Source organism: Aethina tumida, chromosome 1 (genome assembly GCF_024364675.1).
Source record: "Aethina tumida isolate Nest 87 chromosome 1, icAetTumi1.1, whole genome shotgun sequence".
NCBI classification, from domain to species: Eukaryota; Metazoa; Arthropoda; class Insecta; order Coleoptera; family Nitidulidae; genus Aethina; species Aethina tumida.
The window spans coordinates 43,301,752-43,319,007 of NC_065435.1; the positions used below are offsets into that span (position 1 = coordinate 43,301,752).

At 28.9% G+C, this 17,256-nt stretch overlaps 1 protein-coding gene and 1 long non-coding RNA gene across 2 annotated transcripts in view; one reads left to right on the forward strand and one right to left on the reverse strand.

Moving 5' to 3' along the window:
* Window positions 1-17,256, reverse strand: part of LOC109604489 (orexin receptor type 2-like) — a 121,088-nt gene that overhangs the window by 45,605 nt on the left and 58,227 nt on the right. The gene's annotated exons all lie outside the window — the stretch shown is intronic.
* Window positions 3,730-4,163, forward strand: LOC126264327 (uncharacterized). The gene is made up of 2 exons (XR_007547080.1): window positions 3,730-3,840; window positions 3,904-4,163. It is a non-coding gene; the product is annotated as an uncharacterized LOC126264327 (long non-coding RNA).

Here is a 17,256-nt window from a genome sequence, read left to right on the forward strand (position 1 = left end):
TATTTTACAACCGTTTTCGTATTGAGAATGAATAATAAGCGGTTTAAGGTGAAATGTAAAATTTATCAAGCTCTTAAATAAAATATGTCGAAATGTCGAAAAATTTATTTCGATCAATTTCTTTATTTGGTTAAGAAAAATCAGAATATCCACGGACACATAAATCTAAAATTAGTTTTCCGTGAGAATAATTTAGAATTTAGATCGGAAAAAGTCAACCGAGTTTGATTATAGTATTTTCTACAAGGTTGATGTCTAGAGATTGGAACAGGCAAGACAAAGCATCGATCTTTGGTCTTTTAACCAATCGGTCACTATTTTGGATTTGTGTTTGTGACAGTTTTCATGTTCATCATTTTTCATAAATTAAATTTAAACTCGTAATTAAAAATCACTCGTTCCCACTGTTCCGTGGTCCAGTGAATGATCATAAGTAAGTGAAAATCCACCTTCACATTTTTTGTTGAAATCAAGGTTTTTCTTGAAGGTCTTGGTACAAACGAACCCATATTTACTAACTATCTTCTCCTTGAATCCTTGAATTAATTTCAGGAAGTTCCATTTCTTCCAATTTGGCTTTAATTTCAGTTGACAATAAGATTGGATTTTTTTTGAGATTCCATATATCCAATTATAAATGTTGGTAATTGTTTATAATCGCGGCTTCACTTATTTTTGGCTATAAAAAATCGAAAAAAGAAACATTTTTTCATTTTCTTTTCAAAATATTCTTCGGTGCATTAAAGAGAAAATTAAGATTTCTTAGGGAAAAATTAGTTTTAAATTTGAAAAAATTCTTTGATTTTTTCTGTTTTTGGTTGAAATTTTTATGAACAATTTTTTTTATATTATTATTTCAAAAAGTTTTATGAATTATTGAAAATTGAACATCTCTTATATCATAAAAAAAAAAATGTTCTATTTTTAGGCGTTATGTCCTTTTGAATTTGAATTTTTTTTATACCCTATGCCTACTTTTTTCAGAAAGCTTATCAAAAATAGAATATTTTGAAAAAAAAATTCAAACTTAAATAACAATAAATAAACGATAAACAATATCATACAATCAATTAATTAACAATTTTTATTTTTAATAACAAAATTCTATTTGTTTTAATGAACAATATATAGTCGATAATAAATATAAGTTAACATAAATATTTTTTTATTAAATTATTATAAAATTACAAAATTTTCAAAAATTTATAAAAAATTGATAAATTATTATTATTATTTCTTAATTTCTTTTTTTTTTTTGAAAATATTCTCTTTTTGATGAACTTTCTGAAAAAAAGTAGGTTAGGTTAGGTTAACTTTCTATTTCTTTTTTTTTTGAAAATATTTTATTTTTGATGAGGTTTCTGAAAAAATAGACATATTGTATAAAATAATTTTTTTATAAAAATTTCATGAAAAAACAATATTATAGATAAAATATTATAGGTCATCAAATTTAAGTGGTACAGCTCATAAATTTAATATATTTTAACAAGTTCCCATAATTATGGCCACAACTGTATATAGGAAACACTCAGTATTATTTTCTGAAATTTTCAAGATAATAAATTTCAAAGAATTCTTTACATAAACTGAAATTATTTTAACAATTTACAGCACTAAAAAATTTCATAAAAATTACAAATGATATTTAAAACCTTTTTGTAATTCTTATATTAAAATAAATAATAGGGGTGTCAAAATGTAACCGATAACTGTGTTCAAATAAAAACGTTCGTCAAATTAAATAGATTTAATTTAATTTTTTCTACGTTTTGTACTCAATTTTACATTTGAGTAAGCTTTCTCAACTGAATACTGGGAAGTAATTAAGAGTTTAGATTTAATCCGGGGAACAATAAATATTAGATCCTTTGTAATTTCAATTCTCAACTGTATTACTGTGTATAAAACACTTCATTAAATAAGGCGTACTAATTAATTTGATCAATATAACCGTCTTAAGGTCTAAAAGAAATTTACAGACTGAGACTATCAAAAATATGCCTTTTTGGTAAAAAATATTATACAATTTGTCTGAATCAGGATGAGAGAGAGTGGGTGGGAGACTAGAAAAGTCATTAATTTAAAGCGAAATCGAGATTATTCCAGTGAAAAAATTGCGCAGGTGTATTTTCCAAACTGGAGAGCCGGACGGATGGATTGATGCTCGAGAACCATTAGATAAAAGCTGCTGAAAACAAAGAAACGAAACTACTAATTGACGCACGCCTGTAACTCATACTTCGGCGTGCCATTTCTCTGCGGTTAACGGATTATTTCGACGTCGGTAAAAAAGTCTTTTTGCAACCGCATTTTCTGATAACACTTTTGCTGCCGCCTTTGTCTGAAAAACCGCGGAGTTGCTAAACTATTCTGACAAAGCCCGGCGTTTTATATTTGCGGTTCGAGACCGCACCGTATTTTTCTTTTGCCGGCTCGGAGCCGTGTTGTGGAAATGATTGGGACACCTACGAACAGCTTAACAGGCCACTTTTGATTTTATCGTGTTCGTTTTTTTTTTTTTTTAGAAAAAATCGTTTCAATTGAAATTTGGTTACTTTGGTACTTCAAATATTTATTTCAGTATACTGACTTGTTCAATTTAAAATATGTTCAGGTATTAACATTATATTTCATTCGTCCATTCATTATAAACCCCTTTCAAAATTAAAATTGCCATATGTATGTCCATCTCATTTCAGAGAAATATATAATGTCGCTCATCTCATATGTAGAACAACTTTGGAAATGTTCATTTGCATTGATAAAAGGGTACATTAAATATCCATATTATTATTAAGTTACGCAATATGTTTGATAATAACAATATGGTGATATAATTGTTTATTAGTGGGTTTAGTTGGGTATTTATTAATATTAAAAAAAAAAAAAATAACGTTACGTACATTTGGTTTTTCTTTATTTAGTATTTAGTATCCATTATTATTAATAACTTCACCACACCTTTTTTCATTGATTTCGTAGAGTTCAAAATAATATATGTGATTCAAAATATTACCAATAATCTCGTATTTCCCTACGAAAACAAAAATAAATAAGTAAACAGGTGTTTCCTACAAATAAAAATAGAGAACACACATGCATACATACATAAGTAAAAGAGACAAGAATTAAAGTCACTCGTGATGCGACTTTATAAATCTTAATCTGAGGCTCCGGTCACACAAGGAAACGCGGACGAAAAAGAAATGAATAAATCAAATTACAAGCAAGCAGAACGAATTGCAACGCTCGTCATCATCCAATTTCCTCTGCGGAATTATTTTAGTCGTTCAGTTTCATCAGCACTACGATGGAGTTAAGTCTTATTAAATTTTTATCCGAGTTATTAGCGACCGGTTGTGATTAAATTCCGTCTTTAATAATGGGTGATTAATAGAAGTGGGGCCAGTCCGCTCAAAAATTTGCTTGAATTATTCCACGAACCGTTTATTTAGCCCGGATATTACTGAGTTGTTGAACACTTGAATTTATTAATGAACGGTTTTTAAATTAATTCGTTATTTGTTCATTCCATAGATTAGTTTCTTTCATTATTATATTTGGTGCTCTATGAAAAATAGGTTTATTAAACGAGTTGATATAAAACTAGAAGTAAATATCTTAATACTAATATTATAACTTAATAATAAAAAAATATGTCAAATATGTTAATTTAATTAAAAATTAAAATGTCAAATCGAATGTTTATTTTTATGTGACACAGACGTCAAAAGTAGTAAAAGCGAAAAATTTTCAGTGTATATTTTCAGTAAAATGGAACAAAAAAAGAAGAAACAAGCAGGAGAAGATCTTCAGGATCTCAGTAAACTGATTGAGGTGTGTAGTTTTCTAATCAAACACTTATTGTAACCATACCAAGGTAAATTTATAATTTTTCAGACACTGACGCTGTTTTCAGTGAAATATTTGTTGAGAGACCCTCCTCCCGACGACATAGGGACTTTTACCGAAGAATTCTTTACTGATCTTCAAAAGAAAAAATGTTCGGATTGTAGAATTTGCGAATGTCCATGGGAGTCAACGTGGAAGAGGAGGACACAAAGGGATTCTTTTATCCCCCTTAGAGTTCGACAGGAAATCAACAAATTACCCAAAATACCAAAATAATTTAATTAAGATTAAAAGCCCACAACTACTGATTTCTCTTGTTATTTAGTTTCATGGAATAAAGATCATTTGGAAATAATTAATATATGCTTTTTCTTTTTTTTTTTTTTTTCAAAAAATTAAAAATCTAAAAGGTAAACTTTTTAACTAATTAAAAAGGAAAATTTTGAAAATATTTCTAAGATCCTAATGATTGACTAAGCATCACAACTAAATTTTAACTAAATTTAACTAATTCATTTAGGTAAAAATACAGGTTTTAAAATCAAATCATTAATTTATTTTTATATGTTTCTGAATAAAGGGACTAAAGGGGGTCTATTTAAAACTGTTGATGCTGTTTTCAGTTAACTATTTACTAAAAGACTAAAATAAGAAGAAAAAACAAGCAAAAGAAAATTCACGGGATCTCTTTAAAATGATTGAGGTATGCAATTTACTAATTAAATACTTATTATAACTATATCAAAATAAATTTATATTTTTTCAGGCTCTGACGGCGTTTTAAGTGAAATATTTGCTAAGAGATTTGATAACCTGAGAACCTTTGTGAAAGAATCTTGTAAAAAAACATCGTTTATTTTTTATTTATTAATTCGAGAGGAGTCCAACAAATTACACAAAACATCAAAATGATTTAACAACTGATTACCATTTTTATTTAGTTTAATGCAATGAAAAGCCACTTTGAAATAATTCGGACGTGTTTTTCCTCGCCTGAATGCCGAACGTACCAAATAGATTTTTTTTTTATTCGATTTTAATTGAACAAAATTGTGCAGTTGCTTAATGAAATTTATCCCCAACTTTCAACAACCAACGATTTTTACAATTTTAGAATTGCCTATTTCACATGTAAATTTTTTAATTGTTTCCTATACCCCGGCCTAGCACAGGAAATTAAAAAACTTTTATGATCTAAAAACAAAATGCAAAGTAAATAAATCAATAAGCGAGGGCACGAATTAATTTACCAGTTTTAAATTATTGAACACAATACTTTGCATAATGAACTTCCTATTCGCGTCTTAATTAGTTCGGAGAGTTCTTAAAACCAGCTTGATATGCCATGTAAATTACTTTTCACCTTGTAGATGCTAATCCCTGGCGAACCCGCCCGCAATTCTTACTATTCCCCCCCAACAGTGCGAAGGAGCCGCGAAACGCAACGGAAAAGAAAAGGGCCACGCAACCCTTATGTAAAAATTATGTTGTGTAACGGTGGCGGGAATAAAGCTGTCGCCCTTAATAAATTAATCCGCACCACTGGAAGCCCGGGGTGCTCGAATTAGGAATCTCAAACATAGCTCCTATTTACCTTTTAGGCCGTAGACAAACACCTTAAACAAACCGGGTCCGCTGTGGTTCTATTCTTGTCACCACGCACTAAATGGGTGAAACGTCGTCACACATCTCCAAAGTGGCGTTATTGAGTTTAAGATCAACATTGGCGAAAGTTACAAGGCTGATGACGTCGCCCTTTAGTTTCGCGACAAAAGTTTTTACGACATAAGTAACAGCTTGAAGATTTTTATTGTGGTGATGCCTTCACAAGACCTAGTGTCGCGAAACAAAAAAGGAAAATATTCGCACATTTAATTAAAGTCAAGACAAACTTGCGCTCCACCCTTTCAACTTTATTAATGCAATAAATGAATATTAAAAACTTAAAAAAAAACAACATTAAACGACATTGGGGTAACAACCCCGTCACACACATGGCACTGGCCCGTCGTGCCAAATTCAAGTTTATTTTTGTTCTGTTTCGTGTAATTCGTTCGACACAATGCACAGGGACACCGCAGTCGATACCTAATAAAATTGACCACAGTTAATTGGACGAAATCTAATTCGGACTAGACTGGAATGATTAATTCTATGCGTAATACGAACGAACCAGACGCCGTCGTGCGAAACAAAAAGTTCGCCGTTAAATGAGATTATTTTGCATCTCTTCAATTGTAACTAATTCGGCGCGAATTTGTGCATTGTCCGTTAATTAGGCCTTTCAGTACGTACGGGATTTTTACATCAGCCACGATGCATAATGAACGCAGGACATTAACACGTTATGTTCAAAAACGAGACTTTAATGTTGGAATATGTTTCTGAAAAATATTTTGCTTTTTGTTTTAGTTAGAATATATGAACAAAGAATAAAATTTATTTTTAAATAATTAAACTAGATAAACATTAGTATATGTCCCATTACTATAAACAAAAGACTTTCATATATGGGAGGTTTAAATAAAATACATGCACAATACTCAAAGGAACAAAATTCACCCGAATTAATTAAATAATATGATGCTCATCCGCCATTTTTGCCAGAAATTCGCATTCGCCATTTTTACAAAAATAATGATACGTTATTGTAATGTAATGTCCCATTACTACAAACAAAAGAAGACTTTTATATATGATAGGTTTAGATAAAATACATGCACAATACTCAAAGGAACAAAGTTCACGTTTACATAATATGATAAAATACATGCACAATACTCAAAGGGACAAAATTCACCTTAATTAATTAAATTAATATGATGCTCATCCACCATTTTTGTCAAATAAACGCATTCGCCATTTTTACAAAAATAATGATACAATATAACAATGTTTCTCTTTTCAGTTTAATAAACATTTAGTGATAAAAATGTCGTTTCATTGTTTTTCTTTTTCCTTTTAAAATAAGCTTGTCTAATTACACGGTGTTTACATTTGACAAAGTTTATAGCTAACAACGCATTCACCATTTTTGCGAAATAATTAAAGCAACCATTAAAATATAATAAAATACGTGAACATTTAGAAGTAGTGAGATAGTGTGATTTCGACAAAAAAATTAAATTTATTTCTATGTACCAGAATAAAATGTATTATATTTATATTTCGACGTTTACAGTTGGTTACGCATTCGCCATTTTTTTAAATATCAAATAAACGCTTCAAAATACTTAACTAATTGAAAATTTAAATTTATTTCTTTGTGCCAGAATAAAATTTAAAAATATAAATATTTTTTTTTCATATTCTGCTATTTAAATAAGACTGTTCAACTATGATTCATTGTAAAGTGATGTGAGATTTTAATTATTAAATATTTCTTCTCAGTATATTCAAGATATGTAAAAACAAAAAAACTTGAAACATTAATATATATATATATATATATATATATATATATATATATATATATATATATATATATATATATATATATATATATATATATATATATATATATATATATATATAAATTAGATATTAATTAAAATATATATTTTTGTTTTCAGTTTAAGATAAAGTATTGGACAAAATTGTTACTTAATACACTATTTGTCAACATCTAATGTTACGGCAAAACAACCACAATCCAAAATTTTTAATTACGTTATATATACAGTGGTAATCAAAAAAATTAATTTTCCATTAAAATACTTTCAAATAAAAAGTGATCATGGGCATACATGAAGAAATATTTTTATTTTGTAATATTTCGTTTATAAAAATATAAAATGATTATTAATTTTATGTCAACAATAAAAAGAACAAAATAAATAAAGTTTTAAACATATATTAATAATTTCACTCATCATCAAATATAAATTTAAATGATAATAAACATAATATGGGGGAGCAGAAGTAAAGAAACAAATATTTTTTAATTTTATATTAATATTTGGTGGCACATCCCTTATTTTTTATAACCTATTTTTCTGCTAATTTTATAATCTATTTTTCTGCTATTAAGGTGATGAATGTATTCCCTTGGAATAGAATTCCATCCTGACACAATTTCACTAAATAATTCTTCCGAATTTTTGAAATTTTCTTTATATTTGGATCGAACTTTCTTATCCACCATGTCCCAAAAGTTCTCAGTGAGGTTAAGATCCGGACTATGTGCTGGCCCTTTCAAAACTGTAACCTTATTGTCCTGGAACCATTGTTTGACTATTTTTGTCTTTGGATCATTGTCATATTATTTAATATAGGGCTAAGCTCACTACCAGAAAAGCATCCCCAAACCATCACATTTCCTGGGCCACGTCTAATTACTCATCCGCAGGAACGTTTGCCCATAGCTTGTTACAAATGTCAGTTGTTGGGATTTTTAATTCCAGATCCTGCTATAAATTTTCAATTAGATTGAAGTCCAATTTGATACAAAAACCAATTTTTTAAATGCCTAGATTTCTGGCTGGGTGTTATCTGATTGAAACTTACAAGTTACAGGCAAATTATTTGCTGTAACGGGCAGCATATGACTTTCCAAGATATCTTTATAGATGAAACAATCCATTTGTTTAACTGTTCGTTTCTGGTACTTTGGTACAGAAATAATCAATTTTTCAAAAGTATTCTATACTTCTAACCATCACTGTATTTAACCCAGGTGACACCACCATTTTTACAAATGACATACAACAAGATTTTACAAAACATGTAAACATACACCCTTTTATCAGTACTGAAATAAGAATAATTTAAAATAATTTCTTTGAGCCAGCTTAAAATTTTAAAATCTGAACATTTAATTAAATTTTATTTTACAACATAAAACTGTTCAACTCCATAAACATGGTTGATTTTAAAGGGGTGTGAGAGTTTGATTTGCAAATAAAACTTTTATTAACTTCCTGAAACAAATTTCAACACATTTATATGAAAACGAGATGAAAGAATTTGCTGTTAATTTATGAAAATACTGGGTGAGTCCAAAAAAGTCTTTAAATATTAATTGTACTAGATACCATTTATTTAATTAAATACTGTGAATAACATTGTTGTGACTATTTCAAAATAAATTTTATACGTGTATGTGATTGAAAAGTGTTACTATTGTAATTTTGTATCTTTAATTAGCAGCCATTGTAAACGATTAATGATATTGCAAAACCACTCTGATCAAAAACAATTTATGTTTATATTTGACAATGCATATAAAACAAATATTATATACATAATATATTTATGTGTAAAATGGTTTGTTTGAAAATTAATATTAAAACTAGATTAATAATAAATTTAGAATGCCTTAATAAAATGTCAACATCAGTATTTTCGTATAAAGTAAATTACAAATTTACTTGACATTAACCAAATATGTTGCCGTGACAAATTACAACCCCAGCTTGATACAAATTAACATCATCAGTCTAGAAGCCTAATTTCTAAATATAACTGATATAATTAATTTAATTACCCTCTATTAAACCCAAATCAAACATTCATAGTATTTTAATAATAATAATAATAATAATAATAATAATAATAATAATAATAATAATAATAATCAATATTTTATTTTTTGAAAATGTTACGAACAAGACTTATATAAATGGTTGAAATTCTCGTCCAAAACAAATGCACGATAATTAATTTAAACGACTCTTTGTATTAAAATAGCCGCATTTAAATATATCTGGGTCTTTTACATTCAAAACCGCAAAAAACGAGCCACAATAAAAACAAAGTGGCCATTCAAAATTGTAAACGCCGTTTTGTGTAGGCTGAATAAAAGGTCTCGCTTCATTATATCGGAATTCTAATTGTTCACTTCTGCTTGTTTCCTACTTGAAGGCAACATTGCACGTACAACTTGTTAAATCTGTTCGTAAACAGTAAGTGACTGATCGCAAAAATACCGTTCCCAACAACATAAATCACAATTACAAAATTTATTAAACCTTCACTTTTCCGGAATGCGATTTATAATGCGGGCGTCTGGACTCAGATAAATGAAATTTATGGAATATAATGGTCCGTTAACTTTTCGTGAAACGCAATTTTTTTTATTCCCAAAACCGAATTAAAAAGCAAGCAAACCGTTTTTATTAATAATAATCGAGAACCTAAGTGGACGTGAAAAATAAAAAAAAAAAAAAAATAAATTATAACAACATAATTCCGGCGCAATTATAATTACAACAACAATGTACACGAGGGGCGGACTAATAACGAAGCACCGTATTTACAAATAAAACATTTAATTCTCCTTTGTTGCTTGCCGATGCAAAACAGGTCTGATTTTAATTTCGCTGACACGAACAGAACGGTTTATCTTGCCTCTAAAAGATTTCGCGGGGTAGATTTTTTTTTTAACTCTAAAGTAATGTTTTGTTTGGACGAAAGAAAATTTTCGTATGTATCTGGCTTTCCTTGAAATTAATTGCTGTGGGGTGGGGACTTTTTGTTTTTATTCAGTATTGTGCAACGTACAGGGTGTCCCTGTAATTGGTTCACTTTGTTGTTACGAGTCTTTTTCAGACCGAAGAGAGAAAATCTTATTTAAATGTCCAAGGCTCGTTGTTTAATAATATTTAATTTCTTGTAAAATTTTTATTTATTTTATTCCTGATATGCTATAATAATATAAAATATCTGGATAATTTCAATAAGTTTATCTTTAGATACTCGTCACAGTCAAAATCAACGAATTTATCAACTCTGTATTTAATTTAATAATGCAAAAGGTAACAGTACAAATTGCAACAAACAAACAAATTTTGCCTGTTGTGATTTTAAATAACCCAACTTGCATTTGGCAATGGCATTTCAATCGGAACTTATTTTCTGGGATTTACTTCAATTTCAAACTTTTATTTTTAGTACAATTGCATTGCAGTATTTGATGTTTTACAAAAGTATTCGTCGATAAAATGTTTTCTCTAAGTGCTTTGTGTTAGTTTTACTAGAGAAAACAGTTAAATAATAATTGAATATTTTTTTATGATTAATGAAGTTGTTTTAACAATTAATAAATAATTAAAAAATAGTACAGTAGCAGTGCTTTAAATTGATGTTGATTTAGATATTACGAAAATAATTATAAAAAGATCCAGGGGTCAGATTTCATTAATTTTTTATGTACAATTTATAGTAATAAAAAGTAATAAATGATTAAAAAGAGGGCTGAATGTGTGTCTGTGATGTCATGTCATTTTGTTGACAAATTTACGTCGGAATATTATTACACTGTAAAGTAATTTTCGAAATATGTGGATTGGTATTATCTTAAGAATAGGCAGCAAATAAAGAAGTATGCAATGACCAAAAGGTTAGGTTAGGCAAGTGAAACGTCAATAACCAAAGGTCGTTGAAAGTGTCTTTTTGAAATTTACCCATCCTTGATACAAGAACTTTTTGACATCAACCTCCAGCCAAAGTCCTTTTAACAACCAATTATTCCAAGACCTTCATGCAACAAAACGGTACTTTTGCGCATTCACCAAATTTTCAACGACGGTCATTAGCTTTTCTCTTTTTCTTACGTGTAGACCTTCTGGTTATTGAAAAATTTTTCATCAGGATTGTGATAATTTTTCGCACAAGAACCCACCACCCTCATCGTTCGTAGTCGCTTCGGATGGAAGCGGCTTTCCACTGTCACAGAAAAGAGTTAGTATAACTACTACCTTATTCCATGTCTTATCCTAAAGCTAGCCGAGTGTCAAATCTTCCACTGACTGACTTCTGTGGTGAACACTTCGCATAATAAGAAGCCTTGCTCCTTCTACAAACAACTGGTTGACTATTGTACGAGTGCTCACAAAGGGATCACGTAGGGTTAAATTTCTAAAGCGTAAATCTTGAAAGCTTTTTCATATGTATGCCACAAAAATTCTTCAACAAACAATCACTAAAATCTTATTATATTTTGTACAAAAGTACACACCAAATTATATTTGTGATATTTTAGATTATTACAAACAATAAAAACCGATAGAAATAACATAATTAGACCACAACCACTCATAAAATGAAAGTTTCACGAAAATAAGAACATATACAAGAGGTTGTTTCACAAAGCATCTATTTATATTCTGGAAGTGAGGGAGCACAAGATAACTTTTGTTTCCAGCATCATGTGTGTTTATTTATTTACGTGGCTATTCGGAAATATTTTATTAAACAGCATGTTCTGACCAAATGTTTACGAGAGCACACCAATCTGTCTCTGTCACGGCTGACATGACAACCCTGATCCGATTATAATTAAGTGTGTTGCTAAATAGGTACAAACTGCATAGATCAATGCCGCTTTCACAATGGTAAAAACAATCTAATTAATTCCAATCTCATTATGCACAAATAGAAATATACGAGTTCCGCAAGGTGTAAATTATCATCAATTATCTAGGAATTTGTGTATACGAATGGTACGGGACGTGACAGGGAAAATTGCAAGCCGCCTAAGCTGACGTTCGATTTCAGATGGGCATTCCCGATAAAAATAACTCGACGAATCCCATATTCAATTTTCATATAGCTTTACCAGCCAAAATCAATTTGTTTAGATCGTCACAAACAGTATTTTTTATTTTTTATTTTTCAACATAAACGAGATTATAGCGGATCCGTTCTGAATGTGAAATGTTTCATTTGGACGAAATGAGGCCAATAATTCAAACGGTTAAGAAAAACATTTTAGAACGAAAAGGCTTTTGAGGCATATCGTCGTTTCAATGTACAACTGCGGGATGCTGAGAACTGTTTTTTGTGGGGACTTGATGGCAAAATAAGATAAGTGGGGAAAAACACCCCTCACAGATTACGTACGAACATAATTATACGTTAAACTGATTGGAACGTCCCACTTTGCAAAGAAATATATTTCCATAATTGGCGGAGCGATAAATGAATGGTTTAAAATGGTTTTAATTAAATGAAATTTTCTTAGAATTACATTATTTTAATTATGTTGTTATTTAACAAGGGTAAATGTGTTTTAATTTATTAAAATTCTTTTTTGTATGGTAAATAATAAATTTAAATAAACAGAGAAATTAAACAAACAAAATAATATTAATATAAATGTTGTTATGAAATACAAATATTTTATTTTGTGGAATTTTGACTAAAACCAATATTACAAGTAATTTATTTTTCAATGAACACTTTTTACTTTATGGTCTTTATAAGCTCTCTGTGAATTTAAGTCGGTTATTTATTAGAGGACTTTTCCAAGACCGAGAAGAACAAGAAGAGATAGCTAAGACTTTATTATTATTAAAATATTTAAGGAAACTAAACAAATGACAACTACAATAAAATTTGTCTGAGTTCCAAAAACATGAAAGAAAATCGATAACTGGATAATTCCAATCTCAAAAAACAATCCAATCTTATCGTCAACTAAAATTAAGGCCAACCTGAAGGAAATAGGACCGAAATTAGTTCAAAGACTGTGAGAAGATGGTTAGTGAGTGGGTGTCTGTGTGACCCTAGACCTACAAGAAAAACTTTTCTACTAAAAATGTGAAATCCAATTTTGACTTGCTTAGGATCACATTCAATGGACGACAGAACAGTGGGGATCAATAGTTTTTAGTGACGAGTCTAAATTTGATTTCTATAAAAATGATGCATCTTACAGGGACAAAACTATACAGTGTTCAATTATCTTATGGTTGTGCTTCAATTCTTCAATATTTTATAGAAGAATGTAGAGTTTTTATAAAACAACAGTAATAAATTTATGTTATTTTAATAGTTCACATTAAACAAAATAATGATTACTACTGTATTTTACAAAACAAAAATATTGTCAATTATTAAAAAAAAACTAATATCATCCACTAAATATTTCTATAAAATATAAATAAAATTGTTATTTATGGCAATCTGGATAAAATCAATATACAAATATCCTTCAACTACATGAATATTTTTGTGGTAAAATGAAATTTTATTGTTTCCGTTTCAATTCATAAAAAGTTAGTGGTTAATAATTATTAAAAGAATGTGCTAATATATCCAATATTTGAAACGTTATGAATTTTGCTATGAAGTACAAAAAACAATATTTTTACGAGGAATTTTGATTGAAAAAATATTTGAACGTGACCGAACTAAACATTTTATTTTAAATTGAAATTTTATTACTTTAAAATTCAATTCACATTCATATTGTATAGATAACTGGTTACTAATTTTCAAACAAATTTTGTTCGAAGTTTTCAGTACAAAATAATTTTTAATAGATAGATTTTTAATAATAAAAATATAATTTTTTTTGTAATACAAAAAACTAATAATTTGGTAATTTCTGGGAATTGTAGGAAGAAACAATATTACCAATATTTAAATGAACCTCGAGTAAATAAACATTTCAATTTCCTTATTTAATTCATATAAATAAACTAAATGAAAGAATTTTTTCATATTCTCTTATTATTATATATGTTTTTTATAAACTTAAACTATAAAAACATATTTGCCTATTCGCTCCCCTATTATTTAATTATAAACTGACGTAATAAATGAAGGATTGCACAAAAGTTCAGCGGGAGAGCTTTATTAAGTGCCGCAAACGTGAACGCCTATTTAGCGCTGTAAATAAACCACATCATAAACACACGATGGCAACTGCACTTAATATGACAAACGTTTAAGCGCCGACGACAGACGCAGAAAGTAATTAAACCGACAAAATTTTGTCGACAATTCAAAAACCAAAAAAAAAAAAAAAAGAAAATTATAAAACAAGCAAAAGTCGTTGAAGGGTCGTTAAACTTTTACAGCGGCCATCAACGATCTTCGTGATTGTAAATTTAATTCGCACACACACACACATCGGGCCGCCGGCAAGTTCTTTAATCAAGCCTCCAACGTGTGCCATTAACCGGACGTACACTTTTATTCCGGCGTAACATTCGTTCTCTAAATCAGCGAGAACGACGAGATGTTTTCGGTGATGGTGCAGGAGTTTAAAGGAATGCCAATAAACTGAGCACTGCAAGGATCCATAATGTAAATAATAACGAGCGCAAATATTATACGTACGCGACTTTTTATTTGTATGTGCAAAGGAATTGTTTACAATCTTTTTATGGGACCTTGTGAGATTTATCCCTCATAAAATTTGAATGCTTCAAACACGTAAAAAATTTTACTGTTGAAACCGTGTTTGATGATTTCCCATGTCTCAAGACGGTTTCAGCTCAAAGAGTATTTTAAGTTTATTAAAATTTAGATGTTTAGACGAAAACATTATAAAGAGTTTTTATGTAACCGACGTTGTGTTTTTTTGGATTTCATAAGTTACATCGCAATAGATTACACTAGTCTACGACAAAAATATAGAAACTTTTTTCCATTGGGGCCATTCGTCTAGATATGACAAATTATTGTTTTTCAGTTATCATTTTACTTAATGTGGCGTCCAGAATAAATGGCAAGCATGATCAAGATGAATAATATTTCAGTAGAAAGATGGGCAAATTATGCATCTAATGATGCTTGTTTTGTTTAAATATTAATAAAGTACATGAAAATAGGATGAGAAATAAAAATTTTATTTTAGAAGAAGGATAAAGGAATATTTTAAATTTACTCCTACACTTGAACTATTTTAGCTTTATAAAGAGTAAAATTTTATGTTTTCAACATATCGTGTACAAAATAGAAAGTGATAATTCATCATCATTTGCTCATTCCTGAAACTCTGTATTCACCTTGTTCATAGCTTTGACCACCTAGATTTACTATAAAGAAAAAAAAATGATTGAAAAGAAAATTAATCTTAATTGTCTTATTTGAACTTGAAAATGGAAATTTAATATTTTGGAATCAATATGACTTAAAATGATGCTGTATTAATTGAAACATTGTCATCAATTGCCTTTAATTTTTGTAACAATGTATTGATTCTTTTCAAGTAATTAGAACATTTGTATTATCCTAAAAACTTGACTCCCTTGAATACTTCTAAGTGAAGTAACTGCCTTTAAACATTCATTAAATACATTCTCGTTTAGACAATGTAACAATTTAAGGATCATTCTGAAATATTAACTTCAGTGAATGAAAAATATCGAAATTTAACAGCAAATTTATACAATAGGTTCTTCAACTTTCTATTATAATCTAATTTCTTATTTTATTTATTTGTTGTTGAAAAAAATACTCAAAAGACGAATATAAAAATCGTAAAAAAATTCTATGATTTTTCATTTCAGCTTCATCAGCTGTAACTCAGCTATTTTTCTTTCGATAGAAACGTCAGCTATAATCAGCTATCTAATGAAATATTATTTATCTCAATCATGCGTGCTGTTAATTCTCGACGTCGCTCCAAATAAAATAAATCGAAAAACACAATTTGCCATTATTTACGTGAATGGCCTAAATGGACAAAAAAATTATATAGTTTAGTTGTTCAACGCAGCCGAATTACCCCAAAAAAAGCAAGAGAACATTTCTACATTCCAAAAGTTGAAATTTGTAGACCAATGTTATAGATCCGATGAGAGAGTTAAAATATTACAACTACGTTTGAGAGACACTAGCCCTCACTAATATTTCACGACAATAAAATACATTTTTCAGACAAAAAGGCATTAGCAAAGGCACCAGGTGAATGTAAAGTGGTTTATTTGAATATAACTTTTGTTACAAAGTCGTTAGGCTAATTTAAAATTTACTGCGAGAATTTTCATTCGATCGTGAATGTTTAATGGTCGATTATCACCTATATTTATTTTATCAATTCACACATTCTGGGGGCATTTTATTTTACGGTTAATTTCTTGCCCGCTTCACAGTTTGGTAAGCTTCTTTGGGAATTTTACAGTTCGAAAAATGGAAGATGATAATTGCCTGTTTAATAGTCTCAAGGTCTGCAAATTCTAAATTGAACAGAAACCCTTATTAAGATAATCTTATAAGTATAATTAGTTTGTAACAACATATTAAGAGCATCTGTTGCCTTATTTTATTTTGCATCATGTACTTAAGTTGGCTGTTACTAAATAACAACAATATGGCACTAAAACAAGTTCTGACAACAAGAAAAACAATGTAAAATTAAATAAAATTTATACGAATAAAACAATTCCTACAAAGGCTCAAATATATATACAGGGATGGAAAAAAGTATGGAATATTTTTTTAAGAAATTTAAATTTATTAATCTCATACAAATCATATAAAAATACAAATAAATCTAATTAAATTAAAATATATTCCATATTTTTAACAACCACTGTATATAACTGTATCTACAAAATTGTGTCGTACATCGCCTCCCAAGCATTCCTTTTCCAATAAATAATAATGAATTTGACTCTTTGACACTTTGATTTGACGAAACCTTTAATATTAAAATATCATTTTGAA